Source organism: Hermetia illucens, chromosome 6, assembly GCF_905115235.1.
Source record: "Hermetia illucens chromosome 6, iHerIll2.2.curated.20191125, whole genome shotgun sequence".
In the NCBI taxonomy this organism is placed as follows: Eukaryota; Metazoa; Arthropoda; class Insecta; order Diptera; family Stratiomyidae; genus Hermetia; species Hermetia illucens.
In genome coordinates this window covers 99,798,012-99,823,624 of record NC_051854.1, presented here as the reverse complement: position 1 = coordinate 99,823,624, position 25,613 = coordinate 99,798,012, and the positions used below count along the sequence as shown (strand labels likewise).

The 25,613-nt window shown below is 46.2% G+C and overlaps 1 protein-coding gene across 1 annotated transcript in view; it reads right to left on the bottom strand.

The window, feature by feature from the left end:
• The window catches only part of LOC119658632 (G protein-activated inward rectifier potassium channel 3), a 263,585-nt gene that overhangs the window by 134,457 nt on the left and 103,515 nt on the right, over positions 1-25,613 (bottom strand). The window lies entirely within an intron of this gene.

The following is a 25,613-nucleotide window of genomic DNA, read 5'->3' as shown; positions in this document are numbered from 1 at the left end:
ATATTCACCTAATTGAAAATAAAATGGAATTGTTGTGACCAGCATAGCAGTCACCGGTTAATGGCGTGAAAAACAATTGGAAGCAAAAAAAGCTACAGCTTCGCTTGAAGTCCGATAACGTTGAAAGCATCTAGCATGGAACCGAGTGGGCATTGAAAAATATTCAGTAATGCTAGTGGAAAGGTGAGAAAACGTACGCAGTCCCTTATTTCGCACACTTCGCAGCTGATAATGGTTTCTATGCTGTATATCATTTTGCGAGAACAAAAAAAGATAAATAAAAAATAAGACACATCACAAACGAGATACTCCTTATCAAGCACATTCTTATCATATCTCACTGATTATAATTCATTGTGAAATTTACCGGATTACGAGGTCATGGAGGAAACTGACGACAGCTTCTTTAAACTTGTCTCCAGGTAGAATGATTTGTGAGAAATGGACAGAAATATTTCTCCTCTATGTAGAATATCAAGCATAGTTTGACTCCTCCTCTTTGTTTGCCTCGTTCTCATATCTACATTTCAGTCCTATTATATCTATAGTGGATCCACCCTCCAAAAAATGCACCTCCTGCCACTTCATGTCTCCAATTCCTTCTACGTCGCGTAAACCTCCACATCCCCTGGATGCTTTGCTACAGCCACTTTAGCCAGGTGATTGCCAGAGCCTACATCGTAACTTCCTCTGGAACAATAATCACAAGCACTGCGTTATACATGACATTCCACAGCCAGGGACCCAACACCGAACCTTGGGGAACCCCTGCTATGACGAAGTATTTTTTAGGGTCCTCAACCGTGCCATACCAGAGTGTTCTCTCTGAGAGGTGATTGTTGACCAGAATCACCAAATACCCGGAAACACCAACCAATGCCTTTTTAATTTGGCCACAGTTGGCGGAATTGGATGCGTTTTTGACATCCAGTACCAACACAACACAGCAGCAACCAGAATTCAGTGTGTCTTTTGCCGGGCTAACCACGATGCTTATTGCATCCACCGTAGAACGGGTACGTCAAAACCCGTACTGATGCTGCGCAGACGACTGCCCCTCTCGACGATGGGTAACAGTCTCTTATAGATGATTTTCTCCTTCATCTTCGCTATTGAATCCAGCAGGCCGACCGGACGAAATAATGTTGGATCTCCAGCTGAATTATTGGGTTTCGGAAACAACACCAACTTTCGTTTTTCCACTGAACAGGGAATATTCGTTCTTTTAGGCAATCCTCGAAGGTATTGGCAGAGAGGTCCGTCTTAGTCATTACTGCCAGCTTCAAGGCTCTGTTAAGGATGCCATCCAAACCTAGGGCCTAGTATTCTACAACATATTTCCTGCAGCTCCTCCTAGGTAACTGAAGGTATCACGCACTTCTTGGCCTAGACCAACGTTTACTTCCGCTGTTTTAGTGATGAAAAAACAGAAAGGCAGATTTTAGGACACTGCCACCCATCTGACAAATCATATAGATTTTTCATGAAAGATAGCCATCTATTGAACAATAGGTAACTCCCTATAACATCTTTTTTTTTTTTTTTGTGCGTACACGGAGGTGGATAATCTTAGAAAGACACGTCCGCCGCCCGAACGGCGGAACTACAGCGGGCGCGTGTGGGATTCACACCCACTAAAAGCCACCCCCGGTCTCTCCAGCCCCAGCCCCGCGGGACCACCATTGAGGTATTACTTCGCAGGGTAGGTTTCAGCAACTCCTCCTGGATTTGGATGATTGCGGAGCCAACCGCAAGCCACTTCTCCTCAGACTCCAGCATCTCAGTAACCAAGCTCTCCGAGGTCCCGCTCCTGCCCAGCACCTGGTTTAAGCTCCTTCTCTCCATCGCAAATCGTGGGCAGTGAAACATCACATGCTCTGGATCCTCGAGTATGCCATCGCATCTGGGCCAATTCGGAGAATCATCCAACCCAAAGCGGTGCAGATACTGCCTGTAACAACCACCGTGTCCCGTGAGGAACTGGGTAATGTGGTAGTTGGTCTCCCCATGTTTTCGCTCAAGCCACACCCTAATGTTGGGAATGAGCCTGTGCGTCCACCGACCTTTCGTAGACTCGTCCCATCTGCGTGGCCAGAGATCAAGCGACTCTGACCTTGCCGCACTTCTACGCTGTGCATGCCCCTCCATATGTCTTGCATTGTACAGGACACTCATTTCTTTGGCCAGAATGTCAACCGGGATCATGCCTGCCACCACCAATACTGCCTCATCTGATGTGGTTCTAAAAGCACTGCAAACCCTCAAAGCCATCCGCCGGTAAACCGAGTTCACCTGCTTCCGTCTCTGAGAGTTTGCAAGCGCCTCTGCTCACACAGGTGACGAGTAGAGCAGGATGGAGTGCACCACACCGGCTAGCACCAACCTCCGGCAATGTTTCGGCCCACCAATATTTGGCAACATTTTTGCAAGTGCCGTGGTGGCACTGGCTGCCTTTTGGCATGCATACTCTAGGTGTTCCCTAAAACTCAATTTGGTGTCAATTATTACCCCCAGGTATTTGATAGCCGGCTTTGATACGACCGTATGTCCACCGACCTCCACTTTTACAGTGTTATTTTTCCTCCGTTTCGTTATTAAGACCGCTTCCGTTTTCGCGTCCGCCAAGGTCAGCCCGGCCTTTTCTAGCCAGGACTTTACCGCTCTCACTGTTTCTGTTGCGTAAACCTCCACATCTTCTGGGTGTCTTGCTGCAACAACCACAGCTAGGTCATCAGCAAAGCCGACAATCGTAGTCCCCTCTGGGACGGGAAGAGCAAGCACCCCATTATACATGATATTCCACAACAGGGGACCAAGTACCGATCCCTGTGGTACCCCGGCTGTGACAATGTAATCTTTGGGGCCCTCATCCGTCCCGTACCAGAGAGTCCTCTCTGAGAGGTAGTTTTCCACCAAATTCGCTAAGTATCCGGGGACACCTATGTCAGCCAACGCCCGTTTAATTCTATTCCAGTTGGCCGAGTTGAATGCGTTTTTGACATCCAACGCCACCACGGCACAGCAGCCGCCAGAAATTAGTGCACCTTTTGCCAGGTTTACCACCATGCCAATTGCGTCCACCGTAGAGTGGGCGCATCGGAAACCAAACTGGCGTTCCGACAAACCATTGCTGGCTTCGACGATGGGCAGGAGTCTGTTGTAGATGACTCTCTCCATCATCTTCCCCATTGTATCAGCAGGCAGATAGGACGATACGACGCTGGCTTTCCAGGTGGCTTGCCGGGCTTCGGAAGCAACACCAACTTTTGCTTTTTCCACTGGGCAGGGAATATTGCTTCTTTTAGGCACGCCTCGAAGGTGTTGGCGAAAAGGTCGGGCCTAGTCTTCACTGCCAGTTTCAAAGCTCGGTTGGGGATGCCATCCAAACCTGGGGCCCTGTTGTCACCGAACCTACCACATATTTCTCGCAGCTCCTCCACAGTTACAGGCGGTATTATGCCATCATTTGCTGGACAAAAATTTGCCTTCCCCTATTTTCGTGGTGAGGGAACAGAGTGGTAACAATCTGTTTCAGGAGGCACGGACAGGTCACCTGGGGTGATTTCCGCAGCCTTTTCATCACCACTATGTAAGCCTCGCCCCAAGGGTTTATGTCGGCATGGTCGCACAGCTGTTTGAAGCAGTTCTTTTCGCTCCTCCGAATGGCTTCCTTTAGGCGGCCACGCAATTGCTTGTGTGCCTCCTCTCGACCGTCGCCACCGAGTTTTCCCCTGACCCTCTGGCAAAGCCTCCTTGCCCGAAAACATGCGGCTCGCAAACTTGCGATTTCGTTGTTCCACCAGTAGTTGTGTTGCCTACTGGGGAGCAATCGCCTTCTGGGCATAGTAGCATCGCATGCTTCCGTCACTCATCGAGTGATCTGGATCTGCCTTTCTCTCCAGCCGTACCATTCAACGATATGTCGGATTTGAGCAGCGCGGAAAACGTGTCCCCCTCGAAAGCTTTCACTGTCCAGCCAAACATACCACCCGGCATTCTGCAAAAACTCTTTTTCGAGCTCGATCCGCCCTTGATCTCTATGCAGATTGCCTGGTGGTCGCACAGCAAGCATCCGCTCATACTCGACGAGTGTAGCGCTGGGTGGAGCATAGCAGCTGTAGATGTGGATGCCCTTCACCTTCGCTCTGATGAAGCCCTCCTCCGGGTGCTCCATTATTTCCTGGAAGGCTTGTTCTCCACAAGTCCACAGCGCTGCTTGGCCCGTTTGGCCTTTGACCCAAACGCTACCACCGCGGTTTCGGTATGGTTCACTTAGTATGGCCACATCGATGTTTTTCTCGCGGATGGTTTGCGCGAGTAGATCCTGCGCCGCCTCGCAGTGGTTGAGGTTGATTTGTATCAACCTCATCTGCGGTTTGTGATAAGGGCTCTCCTGTATTCCGGGCACCTGCTGCTGCCCGCAATGTGCCGATGGTCCACACCCTCCTTTCCTTTGCACAGTAGACAATTTGGGTCAGCTCCGCAGTCCTTGCTGATGTGGCCTTCCACTCCGCATCTCCTGCATTGCTTTGACCTGTCATTTGGGTTAGTGCATGACTTCGCAATGTGACCAAAGCCAAGGCATCTAAAGCACCGTTTTAACGCCACCTGTTCCCTAAGGCGACACATAACCCAGCCTATTCTCACTCTCCCTGCTGCTCCCTATAACATCTAGTAGAGTGACTAAATATGAAGGTGTTGAAGGAAGGGTGGGTCCCATATAGTTCCTGCCGCCACTTTCGATGCCTTGTTGGCATACCACAACCTCCCTCATTATCTTACCCAATTTCTCTTATTCTCTCATCATTCTGTGAATCCGACGCCTCACTTCTGCTCTTTATCTCCGTGGCCGAGTCTCACAAGTGGCTTTTTATAATGGCAACTAGACCTTCAGCTGCTTTGTTCTCTCGTAAGCTGATTTCCAACTGAGAAGCAGTCGTCCATCATTTAACTCAAGTTTGATTCGCTCATGTCAACCGAGAAGCAGACTCTCTATCCGAGTAGCCTTTGAATAAATGAGTTTCCCAAAAAAAAAAAACAACTCAAAAGGGTGTTTGTAATTTAACGTATCTTCATTGAAATGAAAACGCACATACATACGTGTACCTCGAGAAGTCTAACCCCGAAATTAATGACGACAAATCGCCGCACTACATCTGCTATCATCAAAAGACTAAATCTTGCTTGATACCAACAAGTTCCCCATTAAACGTGATTCGAAAACGACCACTTTATTAAATTATTGCTTTTCAAAGTACAATAGAACTTTCAACATCGCCTGTCGGGTGAAAAACCCGAAAAGCAAAAGGTGAGTGCTTACATTATAAGTGCTCCCCTAGTGCCAAGTGTCAGTGAATCCTCTGTTAATGCCCTAAAGCCCAACAAGGAAAAAAGAATCCTCCAATTACGACATATAATATTAATATCCCGCAGCTACCGAAATCTCTAAAGGGGAAGAGCCGAAAGGCGAGCCTAAAAGACACGAGGGACGATAGATCCCTAATTTTTGCGGAGTCCACGACGAACCATGCCAAAATGTTGTCGCTGAGTTTAATACCACCACAACAACTCCTCCATCCTTAGAACTCAATCCATAATTACCCGCGTGGCCGAACTCACTTCAGAGTACCCATTTCTGAAAGTTCGGATGTTGCAAATTTTGTGACAAAACAAGATAAGGCCCTCCGAAGGAAGAATACCTCGCTCCCTATCAAATCTCAATCTGGTCTTTTTAAGGCCAACTTTGAGTCCGCCCAAGAGCTAAGTGAAGTTTTCAAGGTACCTCTTTCATCAAAAGATTACCTTGGAAAATATCAAACTAGTGGAGGAAGTGCAGTGTTACAACTGCCAAAACCTTGGGCATATCGCCCAAAATTACCAAAGAATGCACAAATACGTTAAATGCACAAGAGCCATCCATGTGCTGAATGCTTAAGACCCACCATGGAAGTTCCGCACTGGTGCATCTGCGGCCAAACTGGCACCATGCAGACTGTCGTGGATGTTCAGCTGATAAAGAGATGGTAGCTAGACGGACAGCTGCCAAAACCGGGAAGGCAACTGAGAAATCTTCAAGCAAGCAACCAAGGACTCAACTTTCACAGTATTTGACCAGCCCAGGAGTGTCATCCGCGCAAGCTATCAAGAAATCTCTTCCCAAAGCAGCGAATCAAGCAAACGTCAAACAACCAAACAAGGGTTTCCAAGAATTGGTTGAAAGTTTCACTTCTACGCCCAGCAACGTGCAGCACCAATTCACTGCAATTAAACTTGCCCTTAACTTATGGAACTAAGTATTGTCACATTCAACTCCGCGTCCCCGATCTCACACGCCCAACGTGAAACCAGTCTTCAGTGACGCTAGAAAAGCGCACATTTTCGCCGAATTATTTGGGACTCAGCTCCACATCTCTCCGCCGCGAAACGACCCGGCCTTAACTGAGACTGTTGAAGCGATAATCAGAAAATTCCTTTGCAAACATTCCAATAAGTTAGTCACCTTTTCGGCTACGAACACCGCGGTCAAACCAGTGGATTCGCAACATTTTCTGAGTCTTCCACAACTTACCACCTTGGACCACAACCCAAACGGTAAAAAATAAGCCGGACCTGACGAGATTACCAATTCCGTCATTAAAAATTTACCCATCATCTCCTTAAAATTTGCTTTAGCCAACCGTAACCTGTGCATTGGATCTAGAAAAGGCCTTTGATCCCCTATAGGCAAACGGGCTGCTATACAACCTAATCGAAAACAACTTCACAATTCCAATTATCAGAATTGCCATCAGCTTTTTCGACAATAGGCTGCTCTACGTCAACATGGGAAACGAATTTTCCGATCTCTTGCCAATAACATCAGGAGTACCGCAAGGATCCATTTCAGGGCCTACTTTATATAATGTTTTCATGGCCGACGTTCCCATTCCTGAGACCGGCGCTGACCTTATCTAATATGCCGATGACACCCCTATCTTTGCGTCAAATCTCCGCCCCAATAAGGCCGCAAGAAAATAGGTCTTAGTGCCAAAGCCAAACTGATTCTCTACAAGACCCTGATGAGACCCATGATCTGTTATGGAGCACCTATGTAGACCTGTTCCAACCCAGCCATGAGAAAATACAAAGCATTTGAACTCCGAATACTAAGATATTGCACCGGCCTATCGTATAACTGGAAGTCTAGAAAGGTCGGGAAAACGCCAAAGTATATCGGCGAGCAAGAGTGAAACCACTTCGAGAATATGTTCTCGATTTGATGGAAAGGTTTTTCGAGAAACCGGAATACCACCCAACCAACAAGGTAGCACATCCCCATTGACCATATTTTTCAGGCCCTGACTCCTCTCCTCTTCAAATCGGATGGAAATTCGTGACAGTTACCCTCTGAAAGTAGGCTTTTTATATCATCAACGTGGCGAAGTATTTTTTAAGATCCTCATCCATGCTATGCCAGAGTGTTTTCTCTGAGAAGTGATTGTTCACCAGAATCACCAAATACCCAGAAACACCTATGTCAGTCAAGCAATGCCTTTTTAATTTGGCCCCAGCTGGCGGAAGTGAATAGTTTTTTGACATCCACTGCAAACAGGGCACAGCAGCTACTAAAATTCCGTGTGTCTTTTGCCAGGCGAACCGCCATGCACCGTAGATTGGGCGCGTCAAAACCCGTACTGTTGCTGCAAAAGGTGATCGCCCCTTTCGACGGTAGGCAACAGTTTTTTATAGGTGGCTATTCCCATCATCTTCTCCAGGCTGACCGGAGGATGTGATACTGGATCTCCAAATGACTATTGGGGTTTCGGAAGAGACACCAACTTTTGGTTTTCCACTGGGAAGGAAATATTTTTTCTTTCAGCCAATTCTCGAAGGTGTTGAGGAGCAGATCGGTCTTAACCATAGCTGCGAACTTCAAAGCTTTATTATGGATGCCAACCTAGGACCTAATATCCTATAGCCCTCTGCTGGGTTCAGATAGCTTTGATAGTGTGTTCCCCTCTCTTCCTTATAAACGGAGCTCTGGTATCAAGAGTGCCACTCTGGACTCCAATATGGTTGCCAGAGGTTCAGCCAAATTTAGCAATGTCGTCAAAAAGAAAAGTCCAGGCTTTACCTAGCAAAAGCCCCCTGCAACAACGCTGCCCAATGTTTTCAAATCAAAAACTCTGGTTTATAGGTTATGCGGTGGTTTCATATACCAGAGGGAAATCAGCAAAATATTGCTAATGCTGAATGGAACTGTTGTAAAACATAATGATCAGGAACTTCAGAGCAACGTTACCTTCTGGGGCGCTGCAAGGAACCTACAATTTTAACCATTCTGCCCTCTCTAAATTAATCTTTGGATGTAACCTTATAGCCAAGTTTATGGAGGGCAGCTATGGTGGTGTCATTTTAGCTTTCCGTAAATCCATTCGCTTCCGCCAAGTCACTTGTGTTTCAGACTATGATATCGTCATAGCGGAAACACCCAACCTCTCGTCCAATTTTGTAATTGCTCGGGTTTATCTCCCTCCCAGTATCTCCAACAAGGATTTCAACAGCGCTGTTGGGAGGCTCCTCACCTTTTGTGAAAACTATAACAATGTTCTCATCACGGGGGAGGTGCATGTCAGATCCATCAATCTGGGTGATTACCAATGACAAAGGCAGATGTCTAAACGCTGCAGTCCTCAATTCCTCATTTATCTTCCCTAATAATGGTATGCCCACTTTTTACAATCCACCGTTAATGTCAAACCAGTTGAACTCAGTTCTGAACATTTCTCTTGTTAATTCTGCCAGTGGAATCCAATTACGGACAAAATATTTTAAAGTCACCACACTCCATCTGCAACTCTACGCAGGTGGTCGATGCCTCTCCTAAATTCACAACTGATTCGAGTTGGTTAAAGATTTCTTGGCTATCTGAGCGATAGTCCTCCAACTAGGCCTCTTAGGTAGATTTTGGAAAATCTTGATTATCTGTTGGCCACGTGTTTGACCGTTTTTTGACTATAAACGATAATGTGTTTCCGGCAACATAGGCTAGGTACCTGCCATCAGTTCTGTTGGTGTACTTGGTTGGTAGTATCCTTTTTGGACTGTTAGCCAGCCGGACCCCAGGGTACAAACAAACATACTCTAGTTACCATGATTGTCTGATGTCCCTCAATCTGCCATATCTAATACATTAAACATTTTTCTTCGGGGAATGCGGTATTTTCAATCTTAGCACCGCCTTTATGGACAGCAATGTAACTTTCAAAATGCCACGCCGTGACGAAGCTCTTATCCTACTTCAACTCCCCGTGCCGAGAATGTTACGTGAGTATATATCCCTAGTAAATAATCATAGTTTTTTCCATTCATTTAGAATAAATAAATCGAAAGTTTACAAGCGAAGCAAGTGTGCCGGACAGACAGACGGTCTAACAAGTAGACAATTTGTCTAACAACGAACTGGTCCGTCGCATCACCGGTCACCCTCCCTAGCCACTTATGCATCGTTATCCCGGATATAGGTCGCAGTGCACTCATCATTGCAATCATCTACCTATTCACCTGTTGTCTCCAATGTACATCTTGTTGCCCGTAGTGACAGCAATAGCACACTAACAATATAAGGGAATTAAAATGTTACTTATTAAAAAGTGAGGGTTAATAAATTTTAGGGAAGAGGGTAAACAACTAAAAAAACAAATGAAATAAAAAATCAATAATAACTCCGCCGAAGCCGGTCCCAAGCCCGGTTGTGAAAAGAGGAGGGATGGATACCTTCAGTCTGAATGGCTGTGCGCCACCGCAGCGTCTCAGGAGGTAGGTGAGGAAAGTGCAGGAACGTTGCAGTCTTGCAGATTACTCACTAAGGAAGCTATCTCAACACCCGGCAACTAGGGATAAAATGCACTACCAAAAATGAGAAGAAGGAGAAATTTAAGGTCCGGTACGGATAACCGGCGGGAGTCGTCTGACTTGATGACTGAGTCGGGCTCTCGTAATGGACAGCACGGCGTCGAAACCGCTAGTCGTGGGGCGGTTCGACGTCTAGGCGCCACGACGACCAGGAGCACAGCTCCGCCTGCTGCAGCTGTTTCGCCTCAATCTGTGGCGACCACTTCAGCAGGTTCGCGTAGGAAGCGGATGAAATGGACTGAAGAAATGAACCTCTTCATCATCCGCTCCTACTACGAAATAACGGCGGGGGCGGGTACAACATCTTACCGCCCCTTGTTGCACCAGAGATTCGTCGAGCGTTTCCCGCAATTCGCGCACGTGACTGTGCAGCGAGTTGCAGACCAGTACCGCTTTATAACTCGCAGCGACACAATCCCGGCCACTATAAGGGAGCGTGTTCGACCTGAAGTCATCGGGGAAACTGGTGACCGAGAATCGATAGGGGCAGAGGCGGCAGCATCAACAACACCACGCTGCACTGCAGGTAACAGTTTCAGTACTCGCCGAAGCACTCTTCTCCACCGTCCAGCTGAGGTTTCCGCTGAGGTTCGGGACGAATTCCAAAGAGCGTGTGTAGAATTCTCGGATATGGATCCTTTGCATAGACCAGGTATTCCCAGGCTCTATGCATCTCCAGCAACTCCGGGAATTCTATTATTATTATTCTGTTAAGGGAAAGTCGCACCGCGTCCTTGAAGAACTATTATGCCCCTTTTACTGGTTATAGTGTACCTGTTGATCATAGTATCTCAAGCAGGCCAGTAACCGTTAGGAACTTTAGTATGTTCCCCACTTCCAGAAGTTTCAGCTTTGCATCTGGTATTAAGTGTTCTCTCAGATGTATCGACCTACTTTGCACAAGTGCCGGACACTGTCCCAGGACGTGCATAGAGGTTTCGTCCTCCTCCTCACAGAACCGGCAGGCAGTGTCCGTAGATATCCCTAGCTTCCCTAGGTGGTAGTTCAGCCGACAATGACCAGTGACCTATGACTCGGAGGTTCTTTTTGGTGAGGTTTAAGCAATCCTTTGTGCGCATGGGTTCGTATCCCCCAATAAGCACCCTGGACTGCTCCATCCCTGGTAGGCCCGCCCAATATAGTTCCCTCAACCGTTTCTCTTCGTTTCTTAGATTCATAGCCATGAAACCGTTTCCGATTCCACAGAAGGGTTCTGGCCCGTGTCCCTGCTGCCTTCTTGGATAGTTCATCCGCTGCCTCATTGCCTTCCAGCCCAGCATGGCCTGGAACCCAAAGTATTCAGACCTTGTTGGACGAGCCGAGTGTATTCAGTCTCTCAAGGTATTCCCATACCAGTTTAGAGTTCACCTGGTTGGACCTAAGTGCCTTGATCGCTGCTTGGCTATCGGTGAGAATAGCTATGTTCTGCCCCCTGTAGTTCCTTTGCAGATTAAAGGAGGCACATTTGTCTATGGCGTAAATTTCCGCCTGGAATATGCTAGTGTACCTGCCCATTGGCTCAAAGTACATTTTCCTTGGACCAATGACACCGGCATCCGCTCCCTCTGCTGTGAGGGATCCGTCAGTGTACCAAGTAATCACTTGCTGGTTTAAGCCGTATGTCGCAGCCACGCTCTCCTAGTTTGCCTTGTTACTCCAACGTTTTTCAAACTTCTTATCGAAGTGAAACCTCGTTGTCATGTTGTCCCTTGGTATCAGTAATTCAGGATACCGCCTAGAAAGGATATCAATCTTCCTTCGATTTAGGCAGCTCCCCGCCTCACTCATGCTACCGGCCATCCTGAATATTGATCTCCTTGCCTGCATCTGTATGTGCAGATGGAGAGGGGTTAATCCCAGAAGGACCTCCAGCGATGCCATTGGGCGTGTCCTCATTGCCCCGCTGATACACACGCAAGCCAGCCTTTGGAGCTTATGTAATTCCCTGGCTTGTGTGCTGAGTTGGGTTCTTTCTGCCCAGATTACCGCTCCATAGGTAATCATTGGTCTTACTATTGCAGTATATATCCAAAGTAGTATCTTCGGGCTGCAACCCCATTTTTTTCCTGCTATGGATCTGCAAGTCATCAGAGCCCTCGTGGCTTTCCGACAAGTGTTTCCGACATGTGTCTTCGAGAGTAAGCGGCGATAGTACTCCGCCCTGTGGACAGCCTTGAGTGGTGTTCATGATAATAGAATTTGTACCTGTTTGTACCTCTATTTGTCTGCTTTCTAGCATTTGGCCCATCCAGAGTGCCAGGGTGTTTCCCACTCCTTTGCGGCTCAGGGCATCATGTATCTCTGTGTGCGATGTGTTGTCGAATGCTCCTTCGATATCCAAAAACGCGCACAGTGCAATTTCTTTTGTTTCTATGGCGTCCCGTAGTACCTCTGTCAGCTGATACAGAGCAGTTTCAGTTGACCTTCCTGCCCGGTAAGCGTGTTGACAGTGATGTAAGGGATTACGCTTTAGAACGTTAGTTCTAATATAGTTGTCTATGACCTTCTCCACCGTTTTGAGTACGAACGATGTTAGGCAGATTGGTCTGAAAGATTTATGGTGAAAAGGATCCTTTTTACCCGCCTTCGGAATAAAGACCACTTTTGCCCGTCTCCATGCCCTTGGTATGTAACCCAGTGCTATGCTCCCCCTTACCACCCTCAGAAGAGACTCTAAGATAATTCCTAGGCCTCTCTGGATAAGTGCTGGGAAAATGCCATCTACTCCGGGAGATTTCATTGGTTGAAAGGTTCCCACTGCCCATCTTAGCCTACATAGCTTCTGAGCATACCTCTTTTGCTAGTTTCCAGCTCTCTTTCCTTCCCCTTTTATTCGTTGTTGGGGTGTCAGGCAGATTATTGTCGCCTGCCGCCGAGGGGTAGGACCCCGGGAAATGAGTTCTGAGAAGCAGGTGTGCCCTGTCCTCCTCATTCTCGGTGAATGTCCCATCTTCCTTTTTCAAGCAGACAGAGGATATTCCCCCGTCTTTGGCTACAGCCTTGTACAGCCTGGTTGCTTCTGTGATCTGTTCAATCCCTTCACAGAATTCCCTAAAGCTGTTCCGTTTCGCTTCCTTGATGGCGTTGCTATACGCAGTCAGTGCATTTTTATACCTCCGCCAGTCGGGGGGGGCGAATTCTATCTCAAATCAATGATGAGATTGCATCTCGACTGTGTGCTGATATGTCGCTGCTGCAACTACAATCACTTGTGTATTGTGGTGCAGTTGCGGCTATCAGATTGCACGGTCAGAAGATTCGCTTTCGTGTTATTGGTGGTGCAGGACCCCGCAGACACAAGACCGATCACTTGCTTACCAACCCTCTACAAATTCATCACGTCCATTATTAGTGGAAGGATCAATGCGCACCTCGAGACCAACAACATTCTGTCCGAGGAGCAGAAAGCCTGCCGAGTTGGGTCAAGGGGTTGCAAAGAGCAACTCATTATCGACTCGGTAGTTGTAGGACAAGCAACTAGAGGTCAAAGAAACCTCTTCAGTTGTTATATCGATTATGCCAAGGCTTTCGACAGCGTTCCGCATACCTGACTAATCGATATTCTACATCTGTATCGCATTGATCCCAAACTAATAAAGTTCTTGGCGACAGTCATGGAAGGGTGACATACCACCTTATCGGTGCATACATCTGTGGGTGCTAATACCTCAGAGCCCATCCGTATACGGAGGGGCATCTTCCAGGGGGATTCATTGAGTCCTCTTTGGTTTTGTATGGCACTGAACCCCCTTTCATGGCTACTGAATGATGCTAGAGGGCATGGTTTGGCCTACGTGCTAAGTGCGAATTGACACACTTGATGTACCTAGATGACATCAAGCTGTATGCTAGCACTGACAACCATCTTAGAAGTCTGTTGCGAATAACAGACATGTTCAGCCGTGATATTCGGATGAAGTTTGGATTAGACAAGTGTCGAATCCAAGTCATCCGCAAAGGTCATCACGAGCCGCATGCCGGACATAGCATTGGTGACCTCCACATCGAATCTATGACCGAGACAGACTTCTACAAGTACCTAGGAATTCTGCAAGGAACCCATGCTCGAGTTGGTGATCTGAAGGAAGCTCTGCTGTCCGAATTCTTACGACGTGTAAAGCTGGTGCTAAAATCGCATCTCTCGGGGAAGAATAAAATAAGCCCGTTGAATGTGTTCGCTATCCTTTCACTGGCTTATGCATTCGGAATATTGCCGTGGACGAAGACCGATCTGGAAAACGTCCAGCGGCGGATACGGACAACTATGTCCAAATTCCGAATGCATCACCCAAAGTCTGCCGTGGAGCGGATGAACCTGCCTCGTGACATCGGAGGTCGAGGCGTGGTTGACGTGGCGGCACAACATCATCGCCAAGTCGAATCGCTGCGCGCTTATTTTTACAGCAAAGAGCAGGCGAGTCCCTTGCATGCGGCTGTGTGTAAGGCAGACTGTGGACTGACTCCACTTAACTTGAAGGATCGATCCTTCAATCCTCTGAGTGGGGTGAAGTCAGACCAGGAGCGGATCGATGAATGGAAGTCGAAGGCAATGCACGGTAAACACGTGAATTGTCTTTGGCAGCCATTTGTCGATTTGCATCTGTCGAACAGATGGCTGTGTGCTGGGGAGCTCTTTGCTGAGACGGAGGGGTTCATGTGTCCCATTCAGGATGGCGTGGTCGCCACCCGAGCTTATAAAAAGCTCATCATGAAAGAACGGATGGAGAACGACCAGTGCAGAATGTTTGGTTCGGCGTTAGAGACGTTGGAGCATCTCATTTCTGGCTGTACTGTTATGGCACTGGTGCAGTACATCACCAGGCATAATGTTGTATGTAAGGTTATCCATCAAAACCTTGCATACAAGCATGGGCTGATCACGGGAACATGTCCGGTTTACCGATATGAGCCGCATGCAGTACTTGATAGTTTTGCTTACAGCATGTATTGGGACCGGCAAGTTCTGACTGATCGCCATGCCGCACACAACAAGCCTGACGTACTGTTAGTTGACAAGACGGGTCGCTCCGCGTATATTATTGATGTTGCTATCCCCCATAATAGCAACATTGAACGGAAATACGTGGAGAAGAAGGTGAACTATGAGCCATTGGCTCGGGAAATCAAAGAAATTTGGCGTCTCGAGCGGGTGGTTGTATATTGTCAGCTACATGTATTGTACCTAAATCCCTGACGGCTTCCCTTGATGTCCTGGGACTTTCGCACAGTTTGGTTCAAACCATGCAGAAGTACACCATTCTGCATTCGTGCTCGATGTTGCGGGGAGTACTCGACGGATTCTCCCACTGACCTACCACCGGCCACCACCACCAGTGCCCCTTTAGTTTTTAAGTAGGTAGGATGGTCCGAGCCTAATTGCTTGGCACTTAGTGCTAGTATTAGGTAAAATCCGGCATCTGCCGAGATTGTGATAACTCGGAAATAATAATCGGGATTTTGATATCATCACAGTAAAGTTTGATTTGTAAGCCCCTGAAAGCAGGTGCAATAATAGAAAGAAGCACCGCTAAAACTTGTGGCGATCATCCTCGGTTATGGTGCCCCGAAATAGTACGATTTTCGCATCAACATATCTTACCTATCCCCCCCCCCCCCCCACTTCAAGAGATAGGATTACAAATCCAAACTTTACCCGATGAGGTCAAAAAAAACTCCACTTTGAAGAGCTTTATTTTTTTAAGGGGGGTGACCGCCTCGAGCTATCATCGAATTTAAAGAAGGGGTAACTCCCCCTTCCCCTTCCATAAACTTTCCACCGTCTCCAGAAGTGGACAACAATGAAAATACGGGAAATTGCATTTTCTACGAAACAGGAATTGCTAACCGCCCCTGTTCGTAATTTTATCAGGTTTTTCAAGGTAAATAGCTTACCCATTAAAAAGGCAGATTCACGTGCATAAACCTTCGAAATCTTCATGTCAAAACCATGTACATGCCACCGTTTTCCCTTTCGTGTCGCAAACATGACACCATTGTTATCACGCACAATTCTCACACTTCCTTCTCAGCTATTATACAATTTTATTATAAAACCTTCCATGAAAACACTTCCATGCTAACTTGAGCCAATCTTGCTTAAAGCATCATTCTACAGAAGCGTGTACGTTGGGCCATAAATCGAATACAACAGTGACCTATAGTACTATACGAACGTACTCTAATATATGAAAAAGATACTCGCAATCTTGTTTGTAAATATGTAGTACGTGAATTGGCGCTCTATTTTTATCGATAAGTAATGATGTGATTCTGCTTATTTATGACTCATCACACAATACCTAACCACCGTCAATGACTTGATTGCGCTGCGGAATGATATATTTATCTTTTCTTGAAAAAATCTATAAAAAAACGATTAAAGTATCTTCTTTCAATGGGGATTTTTTACACCTTGGCTTTTGAATGGAAGCTAAATGTTTATGGTTTTGGATGGCAGTAAAGGTAAACCTGTTTCAGATACCATTTTGGATGATGGTTTTTTCTTATGTAAATAATAATTTTTTATTTTTTCATCATATGTATACCAAGTTACCTTATCGACATACATAAGAAAGCGCGCAGTAATCCAGAATCCCTATTCATATGAGCAACCTGAATGTTTTTTTTATTAAGGGGGAGGTTATTATATTTATTAATGTTTTTAAAATAATTAAACATTAAAAAAATAAACTTTTTTTCTAATTACAGAGGAGATACAATTATCCTTTTTTAAGGTTTTGTTTGCAAAAACAAAACCTTATTAAAATCGGTTCAATGTCTGTCTGTCTGTTTGTCTGTCTTTTTTTTTATGGATGGAGGTGGAAATCTTACAAAGACACTGCCGCGCCAGGTTGCAGCAGCGTGTGGGATTCTGACCCACTGAAACCACCCCCACTTTCTCCTTTTTCCTTCCCCGCGGGACCGTCACAAAGCATTACTTGGCCGGTGGACTGCGCTTTAAGCGACCAAGGCTTCCATTCTTCGTGTCCTCCTTGCGCATTCCGCTCTTCCAAGTTCCTCTTGCATTCTTTTGATTGCGGAGTTCACCGCACACCAGTTTTCCTCCAACTTCAACATTTCCCCGACGATGTTCTGCGGGCTTAGGTTGATTTTCAGGGAGTCTTCCAGACTCCTCCTTTCTGAGAAAAATCGTGGACAGTGGAACATAACATGCTCCGGGTTCTCAGGTGTGCAACCACATTCAGGACACAATAGAGAATCATCCAACCTGAATTGGTGCAGGTACTTCTTGTAACCACCATGTCCTGACAGGAATTGCGTCAGATGGTAGTTAATCTCGCCGTGTCGTTGCTGGATCCACTCCTCAATACGGGGAATCAAAGTGTAGGTCCACCGACTCCGCTGCGAGTTGTCCCACCGTTTCTGCCACTTCTCCAGCGACTCTCGCCTTGCCGCCTTTCGGTATTCTGTATCCTTTTCAGGAGGTTTCATTTTCCTTGGCTCGTACAGGCACCGTGTCTCACTTGCCAGAATGTCTATCGGGATCATTCCCGCAGTAACACACGCTGGCTCGCCTGATATTGTTCTGAAGGCGCTGCACACCCTTAGCGCCACTAAGCGGTAAGTCACATTTACCCTCCTACTATTACTCTCACACGCTAGTGCTTCCTACCAAACTGATGCCGCGTAAAATAGTGTGGAGCGAACCACTCCGGCCACAAGTAATCTGCGACTGTATCTTGGGCCTCCAATGTTAGGCATCATCCGCGCTAATGATACGCTGGTATTTGCCGCTTTCTCACAGGCATAGTCCAGATGTCTCTTGAAATTGATTTTAGCGTCAATCATCACCCCTAGGTATTTGATAACCGGTTTCGAAGTGATGACGTGACCACCAACACGAATATTAACCGTATTCCTGTTCCTACGATTGGTAATCAAGACCGCCTCCGTCTTTTGTTCCGCAAGGTCAAGCTGAACCATCTCCAGCCACGCTTTTATGGCGCTAATGGTTTCGTTAGCGTACGTTCAACGTCTTCAAGTTGTTTCGCGATGACAACCACAGCTAGATCATCTGCGAAACCGAATATCGTGGCCTCCTTTGGCACGGGAAGGACAAGGACTCTATTGTACATGACGTTCCACAGGAGAAGACCCAACACTGAGCCCTGTGGTACTCCTGCCGTGATGGTGTACTGCTTGGATCCCTCATCCTTGTTGTACCAAAGTGTCCTCTCCGAAAGGTAACTGTTGAGGAGCTTAGTCAAATAACTAGGGACACGCGTTTCAGCCAATGAGCTTTTTATCCACTCCCAGCTTGCAGAATTGAACGCATTTTTGATGTCTAACATTACCACGGCGCAGCAGTTTTTGACTACATCGCGTCTCGAGCCAGCTTCAAAACAACGTCTACGGCGTCGATCGTTGAATGGGCTTGACGAAATCCAAAATGTCGCTCCGATAGTCCATCCTTATATTCGATGATAGGGAGCAGTCTATTGTAGATGACCCTTTCGAGCATCTTTCCTGCCGTGTCGATAAGGCAAATCGGTCGGTATGATGATGGGTGTCCTGGGCGCTTATTCGGCTTCGGGAGTAAAACTAGTTTTTTCCTCTTCCACCGGTCGGGGAAAACTCCTTCTATCATGCATGTTTCAAACACGCTGATAAACCAGTCGGGTTTGGTCTTAACAGCGACTTTAAGAGCTCTATTGGGAACAGCATCCAGACCCGGTGTTTTATTATCACCAATTCTCCGGAAAGTTTGCGTAAGTTCCTCCTCAGTTACCGCAGATATGGTGTAGACGTCCAATGCTTGCTTGTGTTGTTTGCGCTCCCCTTTATCCGGGGGAAAGTGCGCCGTGACGATATCGAGCAGAAGATGCAGGCAGGTCAGTTGTGGTGTTCGCCCTCTCATCTTCTTCATAACTATCCTGTACGCTGTTCCCCAAGGGCTTTGGTCTGCCTCTGTGCAAAGTTCCTTCAAGCATTCTCGCTTGCTGGTCTGTATAGCCTGCTTAAGCCTACCTCGAGGGTTCACGTATACTAGCCGTTTCTCGTCGAAGTCTGGTCTTCCTCTAGATCGTTGGCAGATCCTTCTAGCACGAAAACATGCATCCCTTAACACCGGGATCTCTTCATTCCACCAATAATTTGAGCGCCTTTTTGCGAGAACTCGTTACCTCGGCATAGCAGCGTCGCATGCTCTCGTTATACGTCCCATCATTTGCTCTACCTTTTCTGTAGAAACACCACCGGGATTTTGGCCTTCCAATAGCATCTCTATGAATGCATCCTCCTCAAGCTCTTTCACGGACCAGCCTCGGTTTCGGCCCACGACTTCTTGCATCCGAGACTAGCATATCAAGCATTCCTTCGAATTCTGTTATCGTCACGCTTGGTGGAGCATAGCAACTATATATATAGATACCAGCTATTTTTGCCCTGACAAATCCAGCTTCTGTCTGTCTGTCTGTCACAAGCACTTTTCTCAGAAACGGCTATGCAGATTGACAGGAAATTTGGTGAGAAAGTGGAAACTGTGAACTGCCAGACATGCAGTCAGTGATATCCTTCTAAGTTGAATTTAAGAGGGGGTCCCCATACATGTAAAAGGGGGGGTGTAAATTTTTTTTCACCGAATGTAGCGCTCAGCTTCTGGTTTCCCGACTTGTTTATTTCCAAAACCAAAGAAGAAATTTAATTAGTTGTAATGATTAATGAATTATTTAATTTTTATCTTTTTCATTTAAAAATGATTATATCTTAAATTAAATATTATATCGTGTATAATATATTTATTTTTTTATTTTTACTCATTATAAACCAATCCTATTTTTATTGAAATATACCAACACTGTTCCTAATTGTTTTGAGAAATAAATATAACAAAAAAAAAACACAGAATTCGCAAACAAAGACTCGTGAAACAATAACAGTCTAAACGCCTTTGTTATTTGTATAAACTCGCAAGCGCATCATTTTCCACTAGAAAATATGCATGACCCCAAACATTTCATTTTGTTTTTCAAGACGATGGATTTCAATATAGAAATTAAACACGCACGCAGTAAGCATCGTGATTAATCGCTGAATTCAAGTAAATTATTGTTATCATTTTCCATGCTATTCATTTCCATATTTATACGACGAATATATGCATTTTTAAAGTATACGCTCATTTTCAAAGCTTTTGATCTCCGGCATATGGCCCAGAAAATGCAATCCCGAACTGTATCCCGCTTAAAAAGTTAAACCATTTCCAAGCTTATTTACTTTACAAAAAAAGATAGAAAATATAAAGAAAATATATTAAACATGGAGGCAATTTTATGGCGTACTTATATACATATATATCTATATGTGCGAAACTCATACGTTTGATAAGGCACGGCATAGTGATAAAAAGTTGGCTGCCCCTACTCATTGGCGTCATGTGGAAAATGATTAATATTCCTAAGTCCGCGAGTAGAACATTTTATTTATTCGTTGGCTGATAAATATATGGTTTCCAGTGGGAAATTCAGTAATTCATCATAGGAAAACACGGTTCGTGGCGCCAGGGAAATTATAATTATAGCATTTTCAACCTTCTTAAAAAAAGGCAAATTGAACTGTTGGTTATAGCTTCAATTCGAAATCACAGTAATCATTTTTGAGCCCCCCATCACTTAAAGATACAAGATACTATTACGAAGAGTTAGTCAATGTCTATTCACGCTAGTGTGAAATGTGGCAAATATTTTCAAAACGGCAATGGAACACACCAACAGAGAGAAGAAACGTACAGAACGTATGAGCCACCCGGACGATAGGAGTACTTGGGAGCTCCATAGTTCTTCCAGTAGCAGCTAACCCATCTTCAGCGCGCTATATTTCCATCGAATTATCAATGCCTTCCATGACGGAGTGGTTCTCCACGTCAACATCATTGATCATCTTCCCAAATCCCAGCCTAAATTCCTCCCCAACTACGCTGCCATAAACTGGCAACGCCTTAACTACAACCTAGTCGACAAACTATCGACTATCTGCCTACCGTCCAATCCGTCTCCTACCGAAATTGACACTGCCGTGAAACGGTTCACAGAAATCACACAGAAAGCCTGCAACGAACCGATCTTTCTCAGAACACTAAATTACCAGGGCCTGATCACCATGCTACCCACGTCCTTAACGTTATCAAGCAAAAAGCCACCCTACGACGCCAACTTCACCGACATAGATACGCTTCCCAGTTTAACTTCCTCAAATCACGAATCTACTCCCGGACACACCTTATCCAATCCCATATCCAGACGCTATACGCTGACCACTACGCAGTAAAGCATGCGAGTATCTTGCTTAACCAGCAAACGTGCAACAAACTCCGTGATACTTCTCCTCGCCTAGCGAATCCACGCACAGCCAGCGTCCTTTCTCACAATACCTCCCCCAAAGCCCACGCCGACCTAATTGCTAGCAGCTTTCTGGCCGCCCATCACACCACCCGACATTTGTCTAACCCACCCACAGAAACTGCGGTGCGCCAACACATCCACAACCTTACTACCACGCCATTCATTTACACCGAATTCCCGATCCCACCACCCCAACCTACAACACCCCACTGCTTACCAATACAAGCGTCACACCCCAAACAGTAAGAATCCATCATCCTTTCCCGAAATAACAAAAAGTCATCCGGCCCTGACCACATCCCTATCATCATCTTAAAAAAATACGCAAAAACCCTATGCCCTTTCCTCTCTCAACTCTTCAACCTATGCCTCCTATCTGCACACTTTCCCACTCCATGGGAAGAATCCCACATCGTCCCAATCCTAAAAAAGGAACAACCTTCAGCTTCCCCGGGCAGCTACCACCCCATCTCCCTTCTCAACGTGACATCGAAAATTTTCGAACACGCCATCCACGATATCATGCTCCAACACATCACCGACCACACCATTATCCCCGATTCCAGTTCGCCAACAGGCAAAATTGACATCCTCTCCCAGTTAAACAACAACATCCCCACCACCGCTTGCCTTCTCGATATCCAGAAAGCCTTCGACGCGATCTGGCATGAAGACCTCACCTACAAACTCTCCCACACATTCAAATTCCACCCACAACTATGCAGGCTTATCCTGAATTACTTTTCCAGTTGCCAAACCCTAGTCCGCATCCATGATACCCTATCCGACCCATATAGTCCTCCTGCAGGCAACCCCCAACGCTCAGTACTGTCAGCAACCCTATTTTCCTTATACACCGCCCATATCCCACTTCAGCACCCTACCAACTCCCCCAAACTGTCGAAACCAGTCAATACGTTGACGACTTGATCCTTTACACCTCTTCCCGAAGCTTACAAGCCTCCCAAAACCGCATCAATACCACGATCCTAACTCCCAACAAATTCCTCCATTCCTGGAAACTTCTCCTCAACCCCAGCAAATGTGAAACCATTTTTACCCGCAAGATGCTAGCCAACTCTCGCAACCTCACTATCAAAATCGGAACATCCGCCATTCCGACCCTCCAATCCACTAAATATCTGGGAATAGCCATTAATACCCGCTTATCACCCATGCCCCGGGTAAAATCCATCCTTTCAAAGACCTTAGCAGCACTAAAAACCGTATGGCCCATCCTCAAGAAAGACTTCGCCATCCTCCCCAAAGTCAAACTATTCTGATATAAGCAGCTTATCCGTCCCCGAATCACGTATGGATTCGTCGCATGGTACGACGTCTCCTCAGCCCAAATGGAGCGTCTACGTGTGCGCGAAAGGAGGTTTTTCCGCATGTCCCTTTCCCAGTCCAATCTCCACTCCAACCAAGCCATCTATGACGAGATAAATTGCTCCCGCGTAGACCAGATCCTCCTTAACTCACTAACCAAATTCCTCATCAAATGCCAAGCCCACAAAAATTATCTCATCCAGTTTTACTCCCACATACGCAGCCATAACACGAACCCCTCATACGGCCACCATTCCCCCCAACCGATCTCCTAACCCTTTCCACTCACAACAGCAACTATCGCGACGATAAGCTGATTATATTCAACCGCCTATACGGTCAACATCGTCCTGGCTTCGTTTACTCCATCGCCCAATAACACCACCGTCCCTTATATGTATCCTTCCTCCATCCATTCAGATAATCTAATAATTCCTCCGTGCAAACAACAATATAAGAGGTGTTTTTCCTGACTTTCCCCTCTATAGCATAAGTCAGCCGCCTATATCAGCCGCCTATATCAGTCGCCTTCATTCCGAGCAAATCACATCACCGCCTAAGCCAGACTTGCCTATTCTACTTCCTCTAATGAAGTTCTTAATTATATCAAAAGTAAAGCTGGTTTATCTCCGTCGCCTCTTTCATACGTGAAACTGACGAAGGATGGCTCCACCGACCGCGTAATACCATCCTTCAAAGTGTCGTATCCACATAACTTCGATGCCGTCGCCCGACCGTTCTTTTGGCCCAAAGGAGTATTCAGTAAGCCTTACCAGCGTAATAAATTACGAACAAATTTCCGTCCGCCTGCCTCGCCGACCAGCATAAACAACTTGTCAAGTAGCTCAAGTCTTTATTATTACGTACCAAGCTGTCGTGTTTCAATCTTTCCGCCCTGGCTTGCCAACACCATCTCATCTGTATCATTGAAACGTAGTTGGATGATAGCATTTTAAGCTCTGAGTTCCTCGAGAGGTTCTCTGTCTTTCACGGCAGAGATGGTGTAGCTTTAAGTAAGTAAGCTGGTGGAGGTGCCTTAATCGCGGTTAAGTCCTTCCTACGAGCCAAATCCATCTTTTCTCCATCTTCTAACCTCTATGATTGTATCACCTGCCGTATTTTCCCTCCCAACGCCGGTCCCCTACCACAGTCCCTCCTATCTGCACGATGAATTCTTCGACAGTCTTTCAAAAGTCCTTACTGTAACTTTCCGATCACTTCCCTTCATTGTCAGTGGTGACTTTAACCTCCATTGGCTCTCCTGGTCTAACATTCCCGGCCCTTTCTCTATCTTCTCTTGCTCTTCCCTATGTTGCTCCTGATGTCCATCATTCTGTTCTTGAGTTCGAGTTACAACTGTCACGCTTCAACTCCCATACTATGCGCAAGTCCTTTAAGCTTAACCGACCAAACCCCCCTCTCCTTTTATTCCATTCTGTCTGGCCTCCTTCCTAGTTACGTTCTCTCCTCCCCCACATTCCTGAGTTTCTACCCATGATGTTTCACTACTGAAATCCATCGTTTGAAGCAAGCTGTGAAGAAAAAGCTTTTATCCACCGGAAGCGCTCTACGATCTTCAGTTAAGTCTAGGAAGGATTATCTGGACATTATTAGTCGAATTGGCGCGTGGAAACTTGAAGCCTTTCTGGTGTCACATCCATAACGACCGCAATGCCTCCCAGTCTCCTTTTACTTTTATCAAATTCTCTGGCTCCACTGCTACCTCTCCTCAGCTATCCTGTAATCTACTTTGTAGTTACTTTTCCTCAGTGCATAACTCCTCTCCCTCTTCTTCTCCTCCTTGTCTCCTCCTTCTGAGCCTCCGCTCCTTATTCCATCTTAGGTGGAGTACCTCATTGATAACCTTGAAGGCAACGTCGCACCCGGTCCCGATGATCCTCGCTACCTCTACCTGATTAAAACCTCTAAGTTCATTTCCCTTCCCCTCTGCATTATTTTCAATAAGAGCCTCGAAAAGTATCTATTTCCCAGCCTGTGGAAAGAAACCCTTATTCATCCCATACACAAACGCAGTGACCATACTCTTGCTGAGAATTATCACCCTATTGTGCTCCACTCATCCTACTCCAAAATCCTCGGGAGGTACGTCTGGCCCACTTCGGCCACCTTATAGCTAAGGAGCAGCACGGCTTAATAAAACGTCGACCACTGTTACCAATCTTCTGGAAATCTACGTCATTTATACAGACTTTTCTAAGGCCTTGGATTCCGTTAACCACGAGATACTATTGTCCAAACTCGCCTCTCTCAACATTCCTCCATCACTTGTTATGTGGCTTGCCTCCTACCTCTCCATTCGATCCTGTAGCGTTTGCTTTGATGATTGCACTTCTTGTCCTTTCCCTCTCCTCTGGCATGCTATAAGGACCCATTCTAGGACCTCTTTTATTTTTTATTCTTTATTAACAACCTACTCTCTATCCTCACTTGTCCTTGCTTATTAAACGCCCATGAACTCAAGCTATTTTCCTCTGTTTCGCCCCGAACGGATTGCACTTCCCTACAGGCAATTCTGGATGCTTTGGTCCATTGGTGCACAGTTAATAAGTTGGCTCTTAATGTCAGAAAATGCCACTCGATGTATTACTCACTTAAAACCTCCCCAACCCCTTTCTCCTACTCTGTTGGTGGTTGCTCTCCGTCCTATCTGAACTTTATTCTCACTATCCCCCCCCCCCCTGCCATCGTTCGTGGTTACATAAAACGCCTGTGGCGCGGCAGGATTCGCGGCATTCGAAATTTATTTCGAATGTTGCGAGTGCCAACGAATAGATGGCGCGGATCTATCCACTTTGCGGATCACGACACGGGAGTGGAGGACCGGCGAGTGTGCCATGAGTTAGGGGCAGAAAAGAAACAAATGAAGGGAGACGTCTTTTCTGCCTCTAACGTTTGAGAAGCAAGAAGGAATTGAGTTCTCAACCATCAACCGGAATGGTCGTTTTGGTTTTGTATTTCATCTTAAATTAAAGAATAATTGTAAATAATGTAAAAAAGATAAGTTCTATG